Here is a 17,122-nt window from a genome sequence, read left to right on the forward strand (position 1 = left end):
CACCCAACCCTCTAAACCCACCTTGCCTCAGTGGCTACTGCCAGTCATCATCTAGCCCCCACTAACTGGGGCAGACTGCAGTCTGTAATGGCCACTCATCATTGGCAAGGAAGTTTTCCAGTAAGGCCTCTGCTTAATCCCAGGCTACATCCCTGCAGCCCCAGTACCTGTTTAGGCCTTGACCAAGGCCTCAGCCTGGGAAGTTGTCATGATGGAGCTTCCCAGCTCCTCTTGCCTTTCCCCAGCCCTGTTCTACTCCCAGTAACCTAAACTCCCAGGCAGGCAGGTCCTTCCCTCTCCAAAGCAAGAGAGAGACTCTTTCAGCTCCTGGCCTCCAGCCCTTTTATAAGGGCTACCTGGGCCTGATTGGGGCATGGCCCCAGCTGTGGCTGCTTCCCCAAACAGCCTAGCCTGGCTGTTTTTAACCCATTCTCCAGGAGTGGGGCAGCTGCCCCACGACAGGGCCTGATTCAGCAAAGCACCTAAGCACATGCTTATCTTTAAGCATGTACCAAGAAAGGAATACAATGAGTGTTATCTCCCATTCCTTTTGAACACTGGCATGGAATATTTAACTGTCACCAACAATTCATCATAGATGGATGGAAGTGACATCAATTTAACATATTACATTAGTGCATCACCCATGTAATTACTGCCCTGCAGTGTGAGCATTGGATGTGAGCCCGAATCATGAGGAAACACTTGAATCTATTATTTTCTGAGCCAGAATCAAGAGTGATGCCAATGACCCTGTTATGTGTGCTGTATATGGTACATGTATGTGTTATACATTCTGAGGATTATTACTTCTAGTTAACTGCTTTGAGACATTCCTTGTTGAAATCTGTGGGTTCATGGGAAGACCACATCACAGTACTTAAATTATCTGGCTGGCATTAGTTTTGAAGGAAGCTTGGCTAAGTCCTCTGAGAAAAATAAAAAGGAACATTTAATTGTTAATCATCCTGTTACTTTGACAAGTTATTTTATGGTTTACTGCTTTTTGTATAACTGTGCCACTTTCCATCATGAATTATTGTATGGTAGTTAAAAGTAAGTATTGTTCTGTTCACTGCAATAAGGTAGTACATTGATGAGGTGACTGAGATCAGATTGTTATAAGCAGAGCTTCAAAAAGTAAACCAAAATAAAAATTCTACTGAATATTTGTATAAATTTTTAAACAAAACTTCTTACTGTGTTTGCCTCCCTCCTCTCTTTGCTTTTCACCAAAACAGCAAAATAGTATTTTAGCAGAATATTTGCAGAAAGGGAATTTGTAGTCACCAGTATTTGTATATGAAACCTGATTGTAAGTGTTATGCTCATCTAACCAGGGAACAGAAACATACCATGTTTGACTTACATGCAATCAAAACAGCTCAGTTTTCAAATACCCTTCTGTATAAGCAACAGATCAAGAATAATTTGCAGAGATTAGTTGGTGAGTACTTTTGAATAGCAAATTTGGGGAAATTGACATCTGTTTGTAAAACAGAAAATGAGGCAAAATTCATCAAATAAATTACCTGTTACCAGTTATTCACCCAGCTCTACTTTTTAAAGTGTGTTGAATTCAGAATCTCAATGTGAGAGAGTGCTTCTGACCTTGAACTTAGAAAGGGAAATGAACCAAAAAGTAGTGATAGTTCACCATTATTTCACACTTTGCATCCAAGGATCTCAAAATGCTTCTCAATAATTAATAGCTTTCCTTGACAACTTCCTGTGGTGTAAATATAAAATATTTATTATCTCACTTAACAGATAAAACATAAAGTGATGAAGGGCTTCAAAGTATACATGCACAAGTTCATGCATTTTTTTTTGCAAAGCAGACTTAGGCACATGCAAACTCTGGTCAGTAAACAGATGCAAACTGATGTTAGCATACACATACTGGGTATTTGTACATAGAATCATAGAAGATTAGGATTGGAAGAGACCTCAGTAGATCATTTAGTCCAACCGCCTACTCAAAGCAGGACCAACCTCAACTAAATCATCCCAGCCAGGGCTTTGTCAAGCTGGGCCTTAAAAACCTCTAAGGATGGAGATTCCCCACCTCCCTAGGTAACCCATTCCAGTGCTTCACCACCCTACCAATGAAATAGTGTTTCCTAATATCCAATCTAAACCTCCCCCACTGCTACTTGAGACCATTGCTTCTTGTTCTGTCATCTGCCACCACTGAGAACAGCCGAGCTCCATCCTCTTTGGAACCCCCCTTCAGGTAGTTGAAGGCTGCTATCAAATCCACCCCTCACTCTTCTCTTCTGCAGACTAAATAAGCCCCGTTCCCTCAGCCTCTCCTCTTAAGTCATTTGCCCCAGCCTCCTGATCATTTTCATTGCCCTCCGCTGGACTCTCTCCAATTAGCCCACATCCTTTCTGTAGGGGAGGCCCAAAACTGGACGCAGCACTCCAGATGTGGCCTCACCAGTGCCGAATAGAGGAGAATAATCACTTCCCTCGATCTGCTGGCAATGCTCCTACTAATACAGCCCAATATGCCATTGGTCTTCTTGGCAACAAGGGCACACTGCTGACTCGTATCCAGTTTCTCGTCCACTGTAATCCCCAGGTCCTTTTCTGCAGAACTGCTGCTTAGCTAGTTGGTCCCCAGCCTGTAGCCGTGCATGGGATTCTTCCTTCCTAAGTGCAGGACTCTGCACTTGTCCTTGTTGAACCTCATCAGATTTCTCTTGGCCCAATCCTCCAATTTTTCTAGGTCACTCTGGACCCTATCCTTACCCTCTAGCATATCTACCTCTCTCCCCCAGCTTGGTGTCATCCGCAAACTTGTTGAGGGTGCAATCCATCCCATCATCCAGATCATTAATGAAGTTGTTGAACAAAACTGGCCCCAGGACCGACCCCTTTCTGAAGGTTTATTCCAGGTGACTTGTAGAAAAAACACACAAGAACTCTGCAGCAGAGCCAAGACTAGACCCCAGGGGGAAGCTCCTCAGTTGATATAAGTTGTCTGCTCCATGATCACCATTGCCCATAGTTTGGGTATTTTTCTTTTTGTCTAGTGTGGCTTTCCGTAGTATATGTTCTGGACCACAATGCCTGAATTCTTGGTCGGTCAGTCTATCTCTGTCCTGCTTGAGCCTTTGTACTTGTTCTGCAAAGATGGCTATCGTTGTTTTGATCCTTTCCTAGGTCAGTTCAGCTGCCAATATTATTTGGACACAGTTCTCTAGTGTTAGATTTGTTTGTCTCAACAATCTCTCCCGGAAACTAACATCACTTGTTTGACAAATGAGCCTGTCTATCTTTCAGAAATCTTTAATATCTCCAAAGTTATACGGAGATGCCAGAGTTCTCAGCTCTGTAACATAAGTATCTATTCCATCTTTTTCTTCTTGGTTTCAGGTAAAAACAGTATCTCTCTACTGTCACTTCAGACAGAATGAGACTGTACTCATCAAACAACTTAATCAGCTGTTCCAGTGTTTCGGGCACTAATCCTGGCAAAAGTGTCCCATTCACTCCTTATCCTTTTCCTCCAGTGACATAGTGAAAAACCTTTCCCTTCATTTTCTCATGTTTATTCCTTGGTGGTCAGCTCTGCATACAGACTCAATTCTTGCTTCCACTGAAAATCTTAAGTATCAAAGGTGCAGCAAACCCAGTAACTATGAGAAACTGTTACTCGGTAGTTTTGAAAATTAAGTCACTTATTTAGATGTTGAAGTCTAACAAACTCCAAAACTCCAAACTTCAAGCATACATTTTTGAAAAATTGTGCTTTTAGTTTTTAATTTTTTTTTCTTGTGAAGTTGAACATATAGGTGTTAACTTCAGTTGCTGGAAAAGTAGAAAACCCCAAGACCCTCTTCAAGGGAGACCACTGACTCTTAGCAGGGGGCAGGACTGTCTATATTCCTATGCCCAGGTGCAGTCTTAACCAATATCCTCACAACAGGCTCTCTGGGAATCATGAGCTCCAAACTATGCTGAGGCTTTATATTTAATAAGTGATGAGTCATAACCTGCTGCAAATCTTCCTGACACATATGGCCACTGTTAAGGGTACATAGATGCATCCTTTTTTTTAATCTCTTCCTCATACTTAAATCTCTCATTTGTGTGTTGCTGCATCTTCAGCAAATATTAAGTACAGTAGGCTGCTTCTCTTATGTTGCAGAGGCATAGGACTTGAAGGGACATCATATAATCAGAAGGGACATCATATAATCAGTTCATAAACATATCAAGGTCTGCCTTAAAATTAGCTAGGATTTTTGCCTTCTCCCCTCCCCCCATCCCCAGGCTACTCTAGGCATAGGCAAGCGAGGCAGCTGCCTAAGGTGGCAGATTTACGCTAAGCTGGGGTGTGATCTACCCAGCATTAGCCTGCCCTGAGGTGGGCGAATAGTCTGTGTGGAACCTGCTGACGCACGTTAACAGTTCCTTAATGCACTTTGATCTAGCCCTGTTACAAAGAGGACTAGCTCAAAGTGCACGAATGAACAGTTAATGTGCATCAGCAGGGTGCTCACAGTGCGTATCCTGCACACATTAACCCATGCACAGAGGCCTTGGCATGGACCATGCAGCGGAGGCACCCTGGGGAATCTCCCAGCAAGGCCTGACCCCTGATGGCTTCTCCCTGGATGAGCCTGGGGACAAAGGGCCCCTGGGGCAGGCAGCAACCAGATAAGTGGTTCCCCCCCCCCCCCCGAGCCTCATCTGCCCCTAGCCTTGTTCTGCCCCCTTATGGTCTTGCCCACCATTTTCCCTGCCATGCCTTAACCCCCCTGCCTTAGCTTTCCTGTCCCCATCTCACCCCGGTGTCCTAGCCCATTTTCCACTCAGGGTCCTGCTCCCCCATCTATCTCTCACCTCATGTGCCCTCTCACCATAGGGGCTGCAGATGGCAGCAGGAGACAGAGCCATTGCTCCCATGCCAAAATCTGGCTGGGAGCATGCTGTGGCCTGGCCCTCACCTGCTGGCTGCCAAACTCTCAGCGGCATTAACTCTTGGCACTGGGGACAGGCTAGGTCAGGGAAACAGGATATCCGGTGCCTTCAGCCCTTGGGCTCACCAGCAGGGAAGGCTAGATAAGGAGCAGGGGGAGCCGGGGCTCTGGATAGTCAGGCTGGTGGGAGAGAAGGAGAGTCGGGCTCATGGGGGTGGTGGTGTCCCCTGTTTTTCATTCCTACTGGCACCCACAGACCTGACTCCCTGGGATCTTTCCTCCTCTCCAGAGCTCTGCCCTATTGTGTGCTGCTCCTCCACTCTATTTGCCTCTGGGGTCCTGCCCCACCAGTCCATGGCCTCCTTCTTTAGCATCCTGCCTCACCTGTCCCCTCTGTCCCCACCTCATTTGCCCCATGATCTTGCTCCCTAGTTCCCTAGCCTCCCCATACATCTGCCCCTGTTATAGTCCTTCGACCCAGTTTGTTCCCCACTGTATCCTGAACTGCACTCCATCTGTTCCTGTGTCCTGGTCTCCTCCTGGGTCTTGGCCCCATCCCTACTCTGTGTTCATACTCCAGTCCCCCTGTATTATCCTCCCCATTGTTCCACCCCTAGATTGCATGGGCCTCCCCTTGCCCAGCCTTACATCAGAGACCCCCTCCCCCCACTCCCCCGGCTTGTTACTGCTTCCCCTGCACCTTAGGGGCTGCTCTTTGGATTGATACTCAGAGGGTCACTTGAGGTGCGGGGGGCAGAGCCCAACTTGGGGGGCAGATGGATCCCCAGGCAGAGAGGCCGACTTTCTGGTTTCCCCAGGGCTGCTCAACCCGCCTCTCCCCCACTCCAGCCTTCCCCCCCGCAAGGCCCCACCTCTGCTCCGCCCCTTCCCGTGAGCGCACCCCGCCTTCACTCCCCCTCTTCCTCTTCTCATTCCTTCTTCTCCCTTCCAGCACCTCCTGCATGCCACTAAATAGCTGATCACCAGCAGGCGGGAAGTGCTAGGGGGTAGAGGGAGGAGCTGATCAGCGGGACTGCTGGTCGGTGCTGAGCACCCACTATTCTTTCCTGTGGGTGCTCCAGCTCTGGAGCACCCACAGAGTCAGCACTTATGGCCCCAGGCCATGAGCCCCAGTACCTGGTGCTCTTGGAGATAGATCCTAGTACAGGACTGGAAAGGGCTGCTGGCTCCTCAGAGTGGGAGTCCCTAATGGGGAGTCCTTCCAGGGAAGCCTGTTTATGGAGGAGCGTGCTGCTTTGTTTGCCCCTGTCACTCCAAAAGGGGAACTGGCATGGGGTGTTTCCTTTGAAATCTGGGTGCTGTTTTAGAGGAATCGCTTAGATTCATAGATTCATAGATTATAGGACTGGAAGGGACCTCGAGAGGTCATCGAGTCCAGTCCCCTGCCCGCATGGCAGGACCAAATACTGTCTAGACCATTCCTGATAGACATTTATCTAACCTACTCTTAAATCTCTCTAGAGACGGAGATTCCACAACCTCCCTAGGCAATTTGTTCCAGTGTTTAACCACCCTGACAGTTAGGAACTTTTTCCTAATGTCCAACCTAGACCTCCCTTGCTGCAGTTTAAACCCATTGTTTCTGGTTCTATCCTTAGAGGCTAAGGTGAACAAGTTCTCTCCCTCCTCCTTATGACACCCTTTTAGATACCTGAAAACTGCTATCATGTCCCCTCTCAGTCTTCTCTTTTCCAGACTAAACAAACCCAATTCTTTCAGCCTTCCTTCATAGGTCATGTTCTCAAGACCTTTAATCATTCTTGTTGCTCTTCTTTGGACCCTTTCCAATTTCTCCACATCTTTTTTAAAATGCGGCGCCCAGAACTGGACACAATACTCCAGCTGAGGCCTAACCAGAGCAGAGTAGAGCGGAAGAATGACTTCTCGTGTCTTGCTCACAACACACCTGTTAATGCATCCCAGAATCATGTTTGCTTTTTTTGCAACAGCATCACACTGTTGACTCATATTTAGCTTGTGGTCCACTATAACCCCTAGATCCCTTTCTGCCGTACTCCTTCCTAGACAGTCTCTTCCCATTCTGTATGTGTGAAACTGATTTTTTTTCCTAAGTGGAGCACTTTGCATTTGTCTTTGTTAAACTTCATCCTGTTTAACTCAGACCATTTCTCCAATTTGTCCAGATCATTTTGAATTATGACCCTGTCCTCCAAAGTAGTTACAATCCCTCCCAGTTTGGTATCATCCGCAAACTTAATAAGCGTACTTTCTATGCCAATATCTAAGTCATTGATGAAGATATTGAACAGAGCCGGTCCCAAAACAGACCCCTGCGGTACCCCACTCGTTACGCCTTTCCAGCAGGATTGGGAACCATTAATAACAACTCTCTGAGTACGGTTATCCAGCCAGTTATGCACCCATCTAAATTGTATTTGCCTAGTTTATCGATAAGAATATCATGCGAGACCGTATCAAATGCCTTACTAAAGTCTAGGTATACCACATCCACCGCTTCACCCTTATCCACAAGGCTCGTTATCCTATCAAAGAAAGCTATCAGATTGGTTTGACATGATTTGTTCTTCACAAATCCATGCTGGCTGTTCCCTATCACCTTCCCACCTTCCAAGTGTTTGCAGATGATTTCCTTAATTACTTGCTCCATTATCTTCCCTGGCACAGAAGTTAAACTAACTGGTCTGTAGTTTCCTGGGTTGTTTTTATTTCCCTTTTTATAGATGGGCACTATAATTGCCCTTTTCCAGTCTTCTGGAATCTCTCCCGTCTCCCATGACTTTCCAAAGATAATAGCTAGAGGCTCAGATACCTCCTCTATTAGCTCCTTGAGTATTCTAGGATGCATTTAATCAGGCCCGGGTGACTTGCAAGCATCTAACTTTTCTAAGTGATTTTTAACTTGTTCTTTTTTTATTTTATCCGCTAAACCTACCCCCTTCCCATTAGTATTCACTATGTTAGGCATTCCTTCAGACTTCTCGGTGAAGACCGAAACAAAGAAGTCATTAAGCATCTCTGCCATTTCCAAGTTTCCTGTTACTGTTTCTCCCTCTTCACTAAGCAGTGGACCTACCCTGTCTTTGGTCTTCCTCTTGCTTCTAATGTATTGATAAAAAGTCTTCTTGTTTCCTTTTATTCCCGTAGCTAGTTTGAGCTCATTTTGTGCCTTTGCCTTTCTAATCTTGCCCCTGCATTCCTGTGTTGTTTTCCTATATTCATCCTTTGTAATCTGTCCTAGTTTCCATTTTTTATATGACTCCTTTTTATTTTTTAGATCATGCAAGATCTCGTGGTTAAGCCAAGGTGGTCTTTTGCCACATTTTCTATCTTTCCTAACCAGCGGAATAGCTTGCTTTTGGGCCCTTAATAGTGTCCCTTTGAAAAACTGCCAACTCTCCTCAGTTGTTTTTCCCCTCAGTCTTGATTCCCATGGGACCTTACCTATCAGCTCTCTGAGCTTCCCAAAATCTGCCTTCCTGAAATCCATTGTCTCTATTTTGCTGTTCTCCCTTCTACCCTTCCTTAGAATTGCAAACTCTATGATTTCATGATCACTTTCACAAAGGCTGCCTTCTACTTTCACATTCTCAACGAGTTCCTCCCTATTTGTTAAAATCAAATCTAGAACAGCTTCCCCCCTAGTAGCTTTTTCAACCTTCTGAAATAAAAAGTTGTCTCCAATGCAGTCCAAGAATTTGTTGGATAGTCTGTGCCCTGCTGTGTTATTTTCCCAACATATATCTGGATAGTTGAAGTCCCCCATCACCACCAAATCTTGGGCTTTGGAAGATTTTGTTAGTTGCTTGAAAAAAGCCTCATCCACCTCTTCCACCTGGTTAGGTGGCCTGTAGTAGACTCCTAGCATGACATCTCCCTTGTTTTTTACCCCTTTTAGCCTAACCCAGAGACTCTCAACACTTCCGTCTCCTATGTCCATCTCTACCTCAGTCCAAGTGTGTACATTTTTAATATATAAGGCAACACCTTCTCCCTTTTTCCCCTGTCTATCCTTCCTGAGCAAGCTGTACCCATCCACACCAACATTCCAATCATGTGTATTATCCCACCAAGTTTCAGTGATGCCAACAATGTCATAGTTGTATTTATTTATTAGCACTTCCAGTTCTTCCTGCTTATTCCCCATATTTCTCGCATTTGTATATAGGCATCTAAGATACTGGTTTGATCTTTCCTCCCAGTTTTGTCCTGACTCTCCTTTCTCTCTGCCAATATAGCCCACACTCCCTCTCGTTTTCGACCCATCTCCCCGGTCTCCATGTTCCCCACTTACCTGTGGGCTTTGCTCACCTGTCCCCGTCGAACCTAGTTTAAAGCCCTCCTCACTAGGTTAGCCAGTCTGTGCCCGAATAGGGTCTTCCCTCTCCTCGAAAGGTGAACGCCATCTCTGCCTAGCAGTCCTTCCTCGAATAGCATCCCGTGGTCTAGGAAGCCAAAGCCCTCCTGGCGACACCATCTTCGCAGCCAGGCGTTCACCTCCATGATGCATCTGTCTCTGCCCGGGCCCCTACCTTTGACAGGAAGAATTGAAGAGAATACCACCTGCGCTCCAAACTCCTTCACCCGTACTCCCAGAGCCCTGTAGTCACTCTTGATCCGCTCAGTGTCACACCGCGCAGTATCATTTGTGCCCACATGGATGAGTAGCATGGGGTAGTAGTCAGAGGGCTGGATAATCCTCGACAATGCCTCCGTAACGTCTCGGATACGAGCCCCCGGCAGGCAGCATACCTCCCGAGATGAAATGTCAGGGCGACAGATGGGCGCCTCCGTCCCCCTCAGCAGAGAGTCTCCGACCACCACTTCCCTACGTTTCCTATTCGCAGTGGTGGCAGCAGACTTTCCAGCCTTAGGGGTATGAGGCTTCTCCTCCTTTACTGTAGGGAGTGATTCCTTCTTTCCTGTATCAAGAGGAGCATAACGGTTACCTATAACCACGGCAGGAGGGTTCGGAGCAAGGGTGGAGCACTGCCTGCTGCCAGAAGTAACCAGCTGCCAGTGTCCACCCTGAGCCATCTCCTTCTCCACCAGTGGTGTATCAGCAGTCCGGTGTACTGGGACAGCTACCTCAGCTGTCTCCACATGGACACTGTCGAGGAATTGCTCGTGGATACGGATGCTCCTCAACCTAGCCACCTCCTCCTGTAGCTCTCCCACCTGCTGCCTGAGAGATTCCACCAGCAGGCACCTCTCGCATTGGATGGTCCCCGCAGCCTGGATATCAGTAAGTGGAAATTGCAAGTTACAGTCTTTGCAAAACCACACCAGGATCTGGGTAGAGGCATCCATGCTCAGGCGCTCTGTCTGGCTACAGGCACAAGTGGAGGAGACAGTAGCAGTGCTGGCACAGGTATTGCGGGTCTTCCTAACCATCGTAAGCCTCCCTCTGTCAAACTCCCGTCTGCAGTCCCCTGTCAGCTGAAAGGGTTGTTTAAGCAAAAAGTTATGAATGTAGTTGCTTTATAGGTATTAAGGGGAATCAAGAGAAAACAGATGGAACTGGCAAGGGACCCTCGCCCCCTTCCTGCTCCCCTTCCAAACTCCCTTGCGAAACTCCCTGTTAGCAGCCCCTGTTCGCAAAAATTAGGTCCCATCCGCCTTTATAACAGATCCTGGGCAAGTGTGTGGGGTCACTTACCCACCCACACAGACCAGAGCTGTAACTATATTATCACACTACAGTGTGATCCAGTCTGTGTGCCCCAGACTTTCCTTTGTACCTTTCTTTTCATTTTTTTTCTTCTACCTGGGGGGCTTCCTCCTCTCAGCCCCCCAAATATAGGGGGCTCTGCCACTTACACCTCTGCTAGGAGCTGTGCCCCTTGACCCCTGGGCCCTACCAAAACTTTTACAAACGTAGCACCTATGTTAAGAAACCCTTAACGTGCGCAGGGTGCACACAATGTAGTAAGAGGCTAGTGGCACACTCACCTTCTGTAGGGCGGCAACTTGTCTTGAGAAGTCTCTGCTCCCATTTGAGAGCTGTGCCAGAACCTCACTCCACTGATGGGTAGAAATTGTCTAATTTTCAGTCTAAATTTATTCATGGGCAGTGGAGGAAGGGTGACTATACATAGCACTAATTATTCAACTGACACAGGGCTGGATCTTATAAGAAGTTGTGTAGTGATTAAGAAGGAGGACTGGAAGCCACGAGTGTAGGCTATGGTGTGACCCTGAGCAAACCATTCACTTCTCCATGCCTGGTTTACCCGTCTCTGGAATGAAAACAAAAATACAGACGACCTGAGGCTATTTTGAGGCTTAATTAAAGTATGTAAACTCCATTGACGTCCTTGCATGAATAACACTCCAGGTGTGCAAAATATTGCAATATTTTAATAATTTCTTTATCAGAGTAATTGGTACAGCATGGGGGCACAAGAGTGCAATAGCAATTTATCCCATACTGTTAATTAGCTAATGCATAATCATTAAAGGCAATAGGAATTTTGCCATTGACTTGAATGGGAGCAGTATCAGAGCTTAAAAAAATGTTTCCAGTCACATTTTCCAAGCTTTGTTGAGCAGCCACCTGACACTAACCAACTGTTTTACAAGTTATTGCTGTGACATTCTGCACCTTGGGGGAACACCCTGTAACCCCCCATATTCCTCATTTATATACAGTTGTGATCTTACATATAAAGCATACCTTGTAAGGTATCCGGGGAAAGGTTATGATCTGCTGAAAGTCATTTCTCTATCCATATATGTATATCATTAATGCATATGAAGTTATGAGAATTGTGTTGTATGGTGGTCACTAAAACATACTGTAAGTTGGGGAATCAGCCAGATATTCGCTCCCCAGCAGTAACAGCAAGCAAAGTAGCCAACGTCTGGACAGGGTGTCAATCAACCCATCAACAACCATTGTCCAGCAATGACCTATAATGCAATGACTCACCTGCATGAAGCCACACCAGGTGAATTGCTCAACATTGCCTGGAGACTCAGCAGTGCACCCAGCCATGCCTGGACTTGTGTTTTCCAATCACATGGACTGAGGGTATAAAAACTGAATGCAGGGCCCATGCAGAGCCTTTCTCCTTCACCCACCTACTCTGCAAGCAACAAGGACACTGTGAAGACTCCAACTGAGGGGACCAGCCCAGATTTCAAGGGTGAAATCTGTGTACTTTGAACTGCAATATCCAGTGGGGTGAGGAAAAAGTGCTTTATCTAGATGGTGCCCAGTCTAATAGGGTTGAGAGTTTAGACTGAGTGCTTATATTTTATTTTATTTTGGTAACTAACTCTGACTTTTTGCCTATCACATAATATCACTTAAAATCTATCGTTTGTAGTCAATACATTTGTTTTACTGTTTATCTTTACCAGTGAGTTTGCCTGAAGTGAATGGTAAATGTGCTCAGGTTTACAAAGGCTGGTGTTTGTCCACTTTCCTTTGATGAAGTGGTGAACCAATTAATCTGCACTGCTCAAGATGGGCAGTGCAAGATAGTATATTCCTGAGGTACAGTGCTGGGAGCTGGGGGGGATTTGGCTGGTGCATTTCCCTGTATGGTTCATGAGTGGCTCTGGGAGCATTCATGCACTCTAGCTGGGTGTGCGGGCTCCACATGCTGTTGTGTTGAGTGATGATAGTTCCTGGTGGGGTTTGCTGCTTGTCACTAACAAAGCATTGTGAGAGACAGCCCCGGCTGGAGAGCGTTAAGGGTGCACAGTGGTCCCACAGTCCCAGGAGTGAAAACTTCTTTTTACTAGTGAAAAATGAAAAAAAAAAGTCTTCTTTTTAATGCCAGGCACAAAGCCTACAATATATGAATTGGTTGTTTCTTTGCCTTTCCTATGGGAAATAGCTGTCTCCAGATCAATGCAGTACTAGTCAGAATTCCCTTTATACTGGCTACTGAGAGTAGGGTGACCAGATAGCAAGTGTGAAAAATTGGGACACTTTTTTCTTCAGGCGGTTGGCGGGGCGTAGTTGCATACATAAGAGAGAGCCCCTGATATCGGGACATCTGGTCACCCTAACTGAGAGGATTCTGCCCCAGCCTACTTAGCAGGAGCTGTAGAAAGATGTTTGAATAAGAGCTTTCCTGCAATACTCCTGAGTTTGCCAGTATGTAGCATCATTAAACGCTCTCTTAATAAAAATGCCCTTAACCTTAGGCATGGTCAGAGCAGTTGCTTCATAACTAGGGTCTCCAGGAAGGAGCTGGGATCTGTAGAAGAGACAGGTCTTAAAAGAAAGAGCTTTACTATATGAACTGATTTCCAAACTCCACTAGAGAGAGAACTTGGAATCTGTTCCTGCTCATATGGGAGTATTTTTCCATCTGCCAAACATCTGCGCCCTGCTCACATTCATCTTATGGGTGAATTTTCAAAAGCTGAATCTAGTACTATTACAGCATCATTGAGCTACCGTAAAAAGCACCTCTCAGCTCTCACTGAGCAGGAAGTACTGAGCAGGAGGAAAGATGCTGAAGGAATTGGAGTGAGAGGTGGGATCAGGGAGAGAATCCTGGTTCAGTTTGAACACTACCTTATTCTCAAATCCTACTCTGCAAAGTTCTATGAAGCTAAAGCTAAACATTGTTTTGGCTGTGTAGTTAATGGTATACCCTGCAGTTAGAGTTCATTTCTGGATTCTGGAATAAAAACCCAAGTATTTTAATCTGATACGATCTTCTAAACATCAGAGTATTGCTTAATTCAAATAGGTTTCCAAGCTTTTCTGACAAGATCACGCAATAAAAAGACAAGATGAGCACCCAGAATCCCTCAAAATATAAAGATGCGGCCGCATTGTGCACTCAGTTACACCCATGTGACAACAATGGAATGAGCTGGTTTGCACTAGTGTAACTGGGAGCAGAAAGTAGTCCTTGATGGTTATGTTTAGTGAAACAAGTGAACTGACTGTTGGGCATTAAGAGCAGTGAGGAGTTTGGGAGCTGAGCATGACACTGCTGCTATTGCTGAAAAAATAACAGTCTTGATAGTAACAATAATACTAGTTTGTAATCTGTTCGCTGATGCACTGTACCTTTTTCAGAGCAGAGCACACAGTCCAGAGTGAGAGTTGCATCATCTAGTATTAGAGATGTTAACAGATGAACAAGGAATAAGTAGATCACCTGGAAGCCCCTTTAGATCTAGACTCTGCGTCCTAGTCTTCTCAGCCAGAGAGCCGACTGATCTCCAAAGTCTTGAACCAAAAAAAACCAAAACCTCTGCCAGAAGTTTTTAAGATTAATTTTTTTTTCATGGGATCCGGTTCCCTGGTCAGAACTGCACTTCTGTCATTACTGGTAGTTGTTTTAAGAAGCCAGTCTGAAGAGTGATAATGACCCATCAAATGCCATGAATACATTGTGGTGGCTCAGGAGCGAAAACTTCTTTAAATGGCTTCCATTGGCTACATCCACTTGGACCCAAAGAGAGTCCTAAAATCACAGAGGGTGGGGACCACACATTAGTGGACAGTGGTCAAGCTCAGAAAGAAAACCTAGCCGTGGGTTTTTAGTTGTGGTGTAGACATGCCCTCAGTGACAGGACAGCTATGGTAATTACAGATCTGTACAGAAATATTTAAGAGCAGAATTTGGATAAAAGGAGTATTGGCGGCTTTGAGGTAGGATCTGAAGACAAGGTAATGACTCCTTGTTGTGAGTGATGATTTTATCAAATCCTTGTTGAACTAATTTAAAGATAAAGGAGAGAGGCCAGGCCCTCTTTTCTACAGTGTGTTTTGCACCACTTTGTTTCAAAAAAGTGGCTAGTTTGCCATTGATCTGGAAGTCACTAAAAGGTGGTGATGATGAAACCCTACGAAAGGTCTGCAGAGTCACTTTTTTAAGTACCACTGCATTTTCATAAATTCTCCTGCAGTAAAACATGGGTCAGAGTATTGGTGAGATGAGGGTCCATTGAGAACTCATAAAAACTTGGAAGACTCTTGACAAAGTTAAGCTTGAGAAAGTTTTGCTGGCCAGATTGAATTTTGCAGTCTCTCTTTAGAACAGAGATCTTTCAGGGTACATCTAGTATGTTACAGAATTCTTTACAGAAAGTTTTCAGGTGTGTCATTGATGTGTAGTCAGAATATAATGGTTCAACTGCATTTATAACAAATAGTTGTCAGGAGTCAAAGGGACAATGGGTGTAAAAATGCTTGTCCTTCAGCCAAAATGAAGCAGACACAAACAAGGCAATAAAAAGGTGGGGAGGACATGTAACCCTCATCCCCAGTGTTTGCACATATAGGAAACCATACCCAGGTCTTTGAAACAAAATTAATAATCTAGGAGTCAACAGAAGAACATAAGAATCGCCATACTGGGTCAGACCAAAGATCCATCTAGACCAGTATCCTGTCTTCTGACAGTGGCCAATGCCAGGGGGAATGAACAGAACAGGTAATCATCAAGTGATCATCAGCTTCTGGCAAACAGAGGCTAGAGATATCATCCCTACCTATCCTGGCTAATAGCCATTGATAGACCTATCCTACATTAATTTATCTAATTCTCTTTTGAACCCTGTTATAGTCTTGGCCTTCACAACATCCTCTGGCAAAGACTTCCACAGGTTGATTGTGTGTTGTGTGAAGAAATACTTCCTTTTGTTTGTTTTAAACCTGCTGCCTATTAATTTCATTTGGTGAACCCTAGTTCTTGTGTTATGAGGAGTAAATAACACTTCCTTATTTACTTTCTCCACACTAGTCATGATTTTATAGACTGCTATCATATCCCTCTCCAAACTGAAAAATCTCAATCTTATTAATCTTTCCTCCTACGGCAGCTGTTCCATACCCCTAATCATTTTTGTTGCCCTTTTCTGAACCTTTTCCAATTCCAATATATCTTTTTTGAGATGGACATCTGCACACAGTATTCAAGATGTGGGCATACCATGGATATATATAGACGCAATATGATATTTTCTGTCTTATTATCTATCCCCTTTTTAATGATTCCCAACATTCTGTTAGCTTGTTTGACTGCCGCTGCACATTGGGTGGATGTTTTCAGGAGCTATCCACAGTGACTCTCTTGAGTGGTAACAGCTAATTTGGATCCCATCATTTTATATGTGTAGATGGGATTATGTTTTCCAGTGTGCATTACTTTTCATTTATCAACATTGAATTCATCTGCCATTTTGTTGCCCAGTCACCCAGTTTTGTGAGATCCTTTTATAGCTTTTCGCAGTCTGCTTTGGACTTAACTATCCTGAGTAGTTTTGTATCATCTGCAAATTTTGCCACCTCACTGTTTACCCCTTTCCCCAGATCATTTATGAATATGTTGAATAGTTCTGGTCCCAGTACAGACCCCTGGGGGACACCACTATTTACCTCTCTCCATTCTGAAAACTGATCATTTATTCCTACCTTTTGATTCCTATCTTTTTAACCAGTTACTGATCCATCAGAGAACCTTCCCTCTTATCCCATGACAGCTTACTTTACTTAAAAGCCTTTGGTGAGGGACCTTGTCAAAGGCTTTCTGAAAGTCTCAGTCACTATATCCACTGGATCCCCCTTGTCCATATGCTTGTTGACCCTCTCAAAGAATTCTAGTAGATTGGTGAGGCATGATTTCCCTTTACAAAAACCATGTAGTCTCTTCCTCAACAAATTATGTTAATCTATGTGTCTCACAATTCTGTCTTTTACTAGCGTTTCAGATGGTTGGCCTGGTACTAAATCATGATTGTGTTAATGAGAGCATAGGAACTACTTGAACTGGATATGCTCAAACTGTGATAAATATTTTGCTTGAATCTACATTTAATTCTAAGTAAGAATGGAAGGCATTTTAGATTGTGTCCAGCTATGTAACCTGTCTAGGGCTCCTTCTGCTGTTCTGCCTGAGCACCTCTGTATTTTATTTTACATAACATTTTAAGTAGATGTTTTAAAACACTAGGGTAACAAACAGGCTTCTCTAACCTGAGGGCTGTTAAAATAATTATAAATGTTTATTCACCACACATCACAGTATGTATCAAGATTAATTACCTGTTGTACTAATTTAGGTGACATAAATGGGCCAATGGGTTGACATAACCCAGTCACTTTTCAGAGTAGCAGCCGTGTTAGTCTGTATCCGCAAAAAGAACAGGAGTACTTGTGGCACCTTAGAGACTAACAAATTTATTAGAGCATAAGCTTTCGTGGACTACAG

General features: G+C 44.7%; 1 protein-coding gene across 1 annotated transcript in view; it reads left to right on the forward strand.

Annotated features, from left to right (window-relative positions):
• Window positions 1-17,122, forward strand: part of GUCY1A2 (guanylate cyclase 1 soluble subunit alpha 2) — a 281,924-nt gene that overhangs the window by 150,453 nt on the left and 114,349 nt on the right. The window lies entirely within an intron of this gene.

The sequence above is a fragment of the Trachemys scripta genome, chromosome 1 (assembly GCF_013100865.1).
Source record: "Trachemys scripta elegans isolate TJP31775 chromosome 1, CAS_Tse_1.0, whole genome shotgun sequence".
NCBI classification, from domain to species: Eukaryota; Metazoa; Chordata; order Testudines; family Emydidae; genus Trachemys; species Trachemys scripta.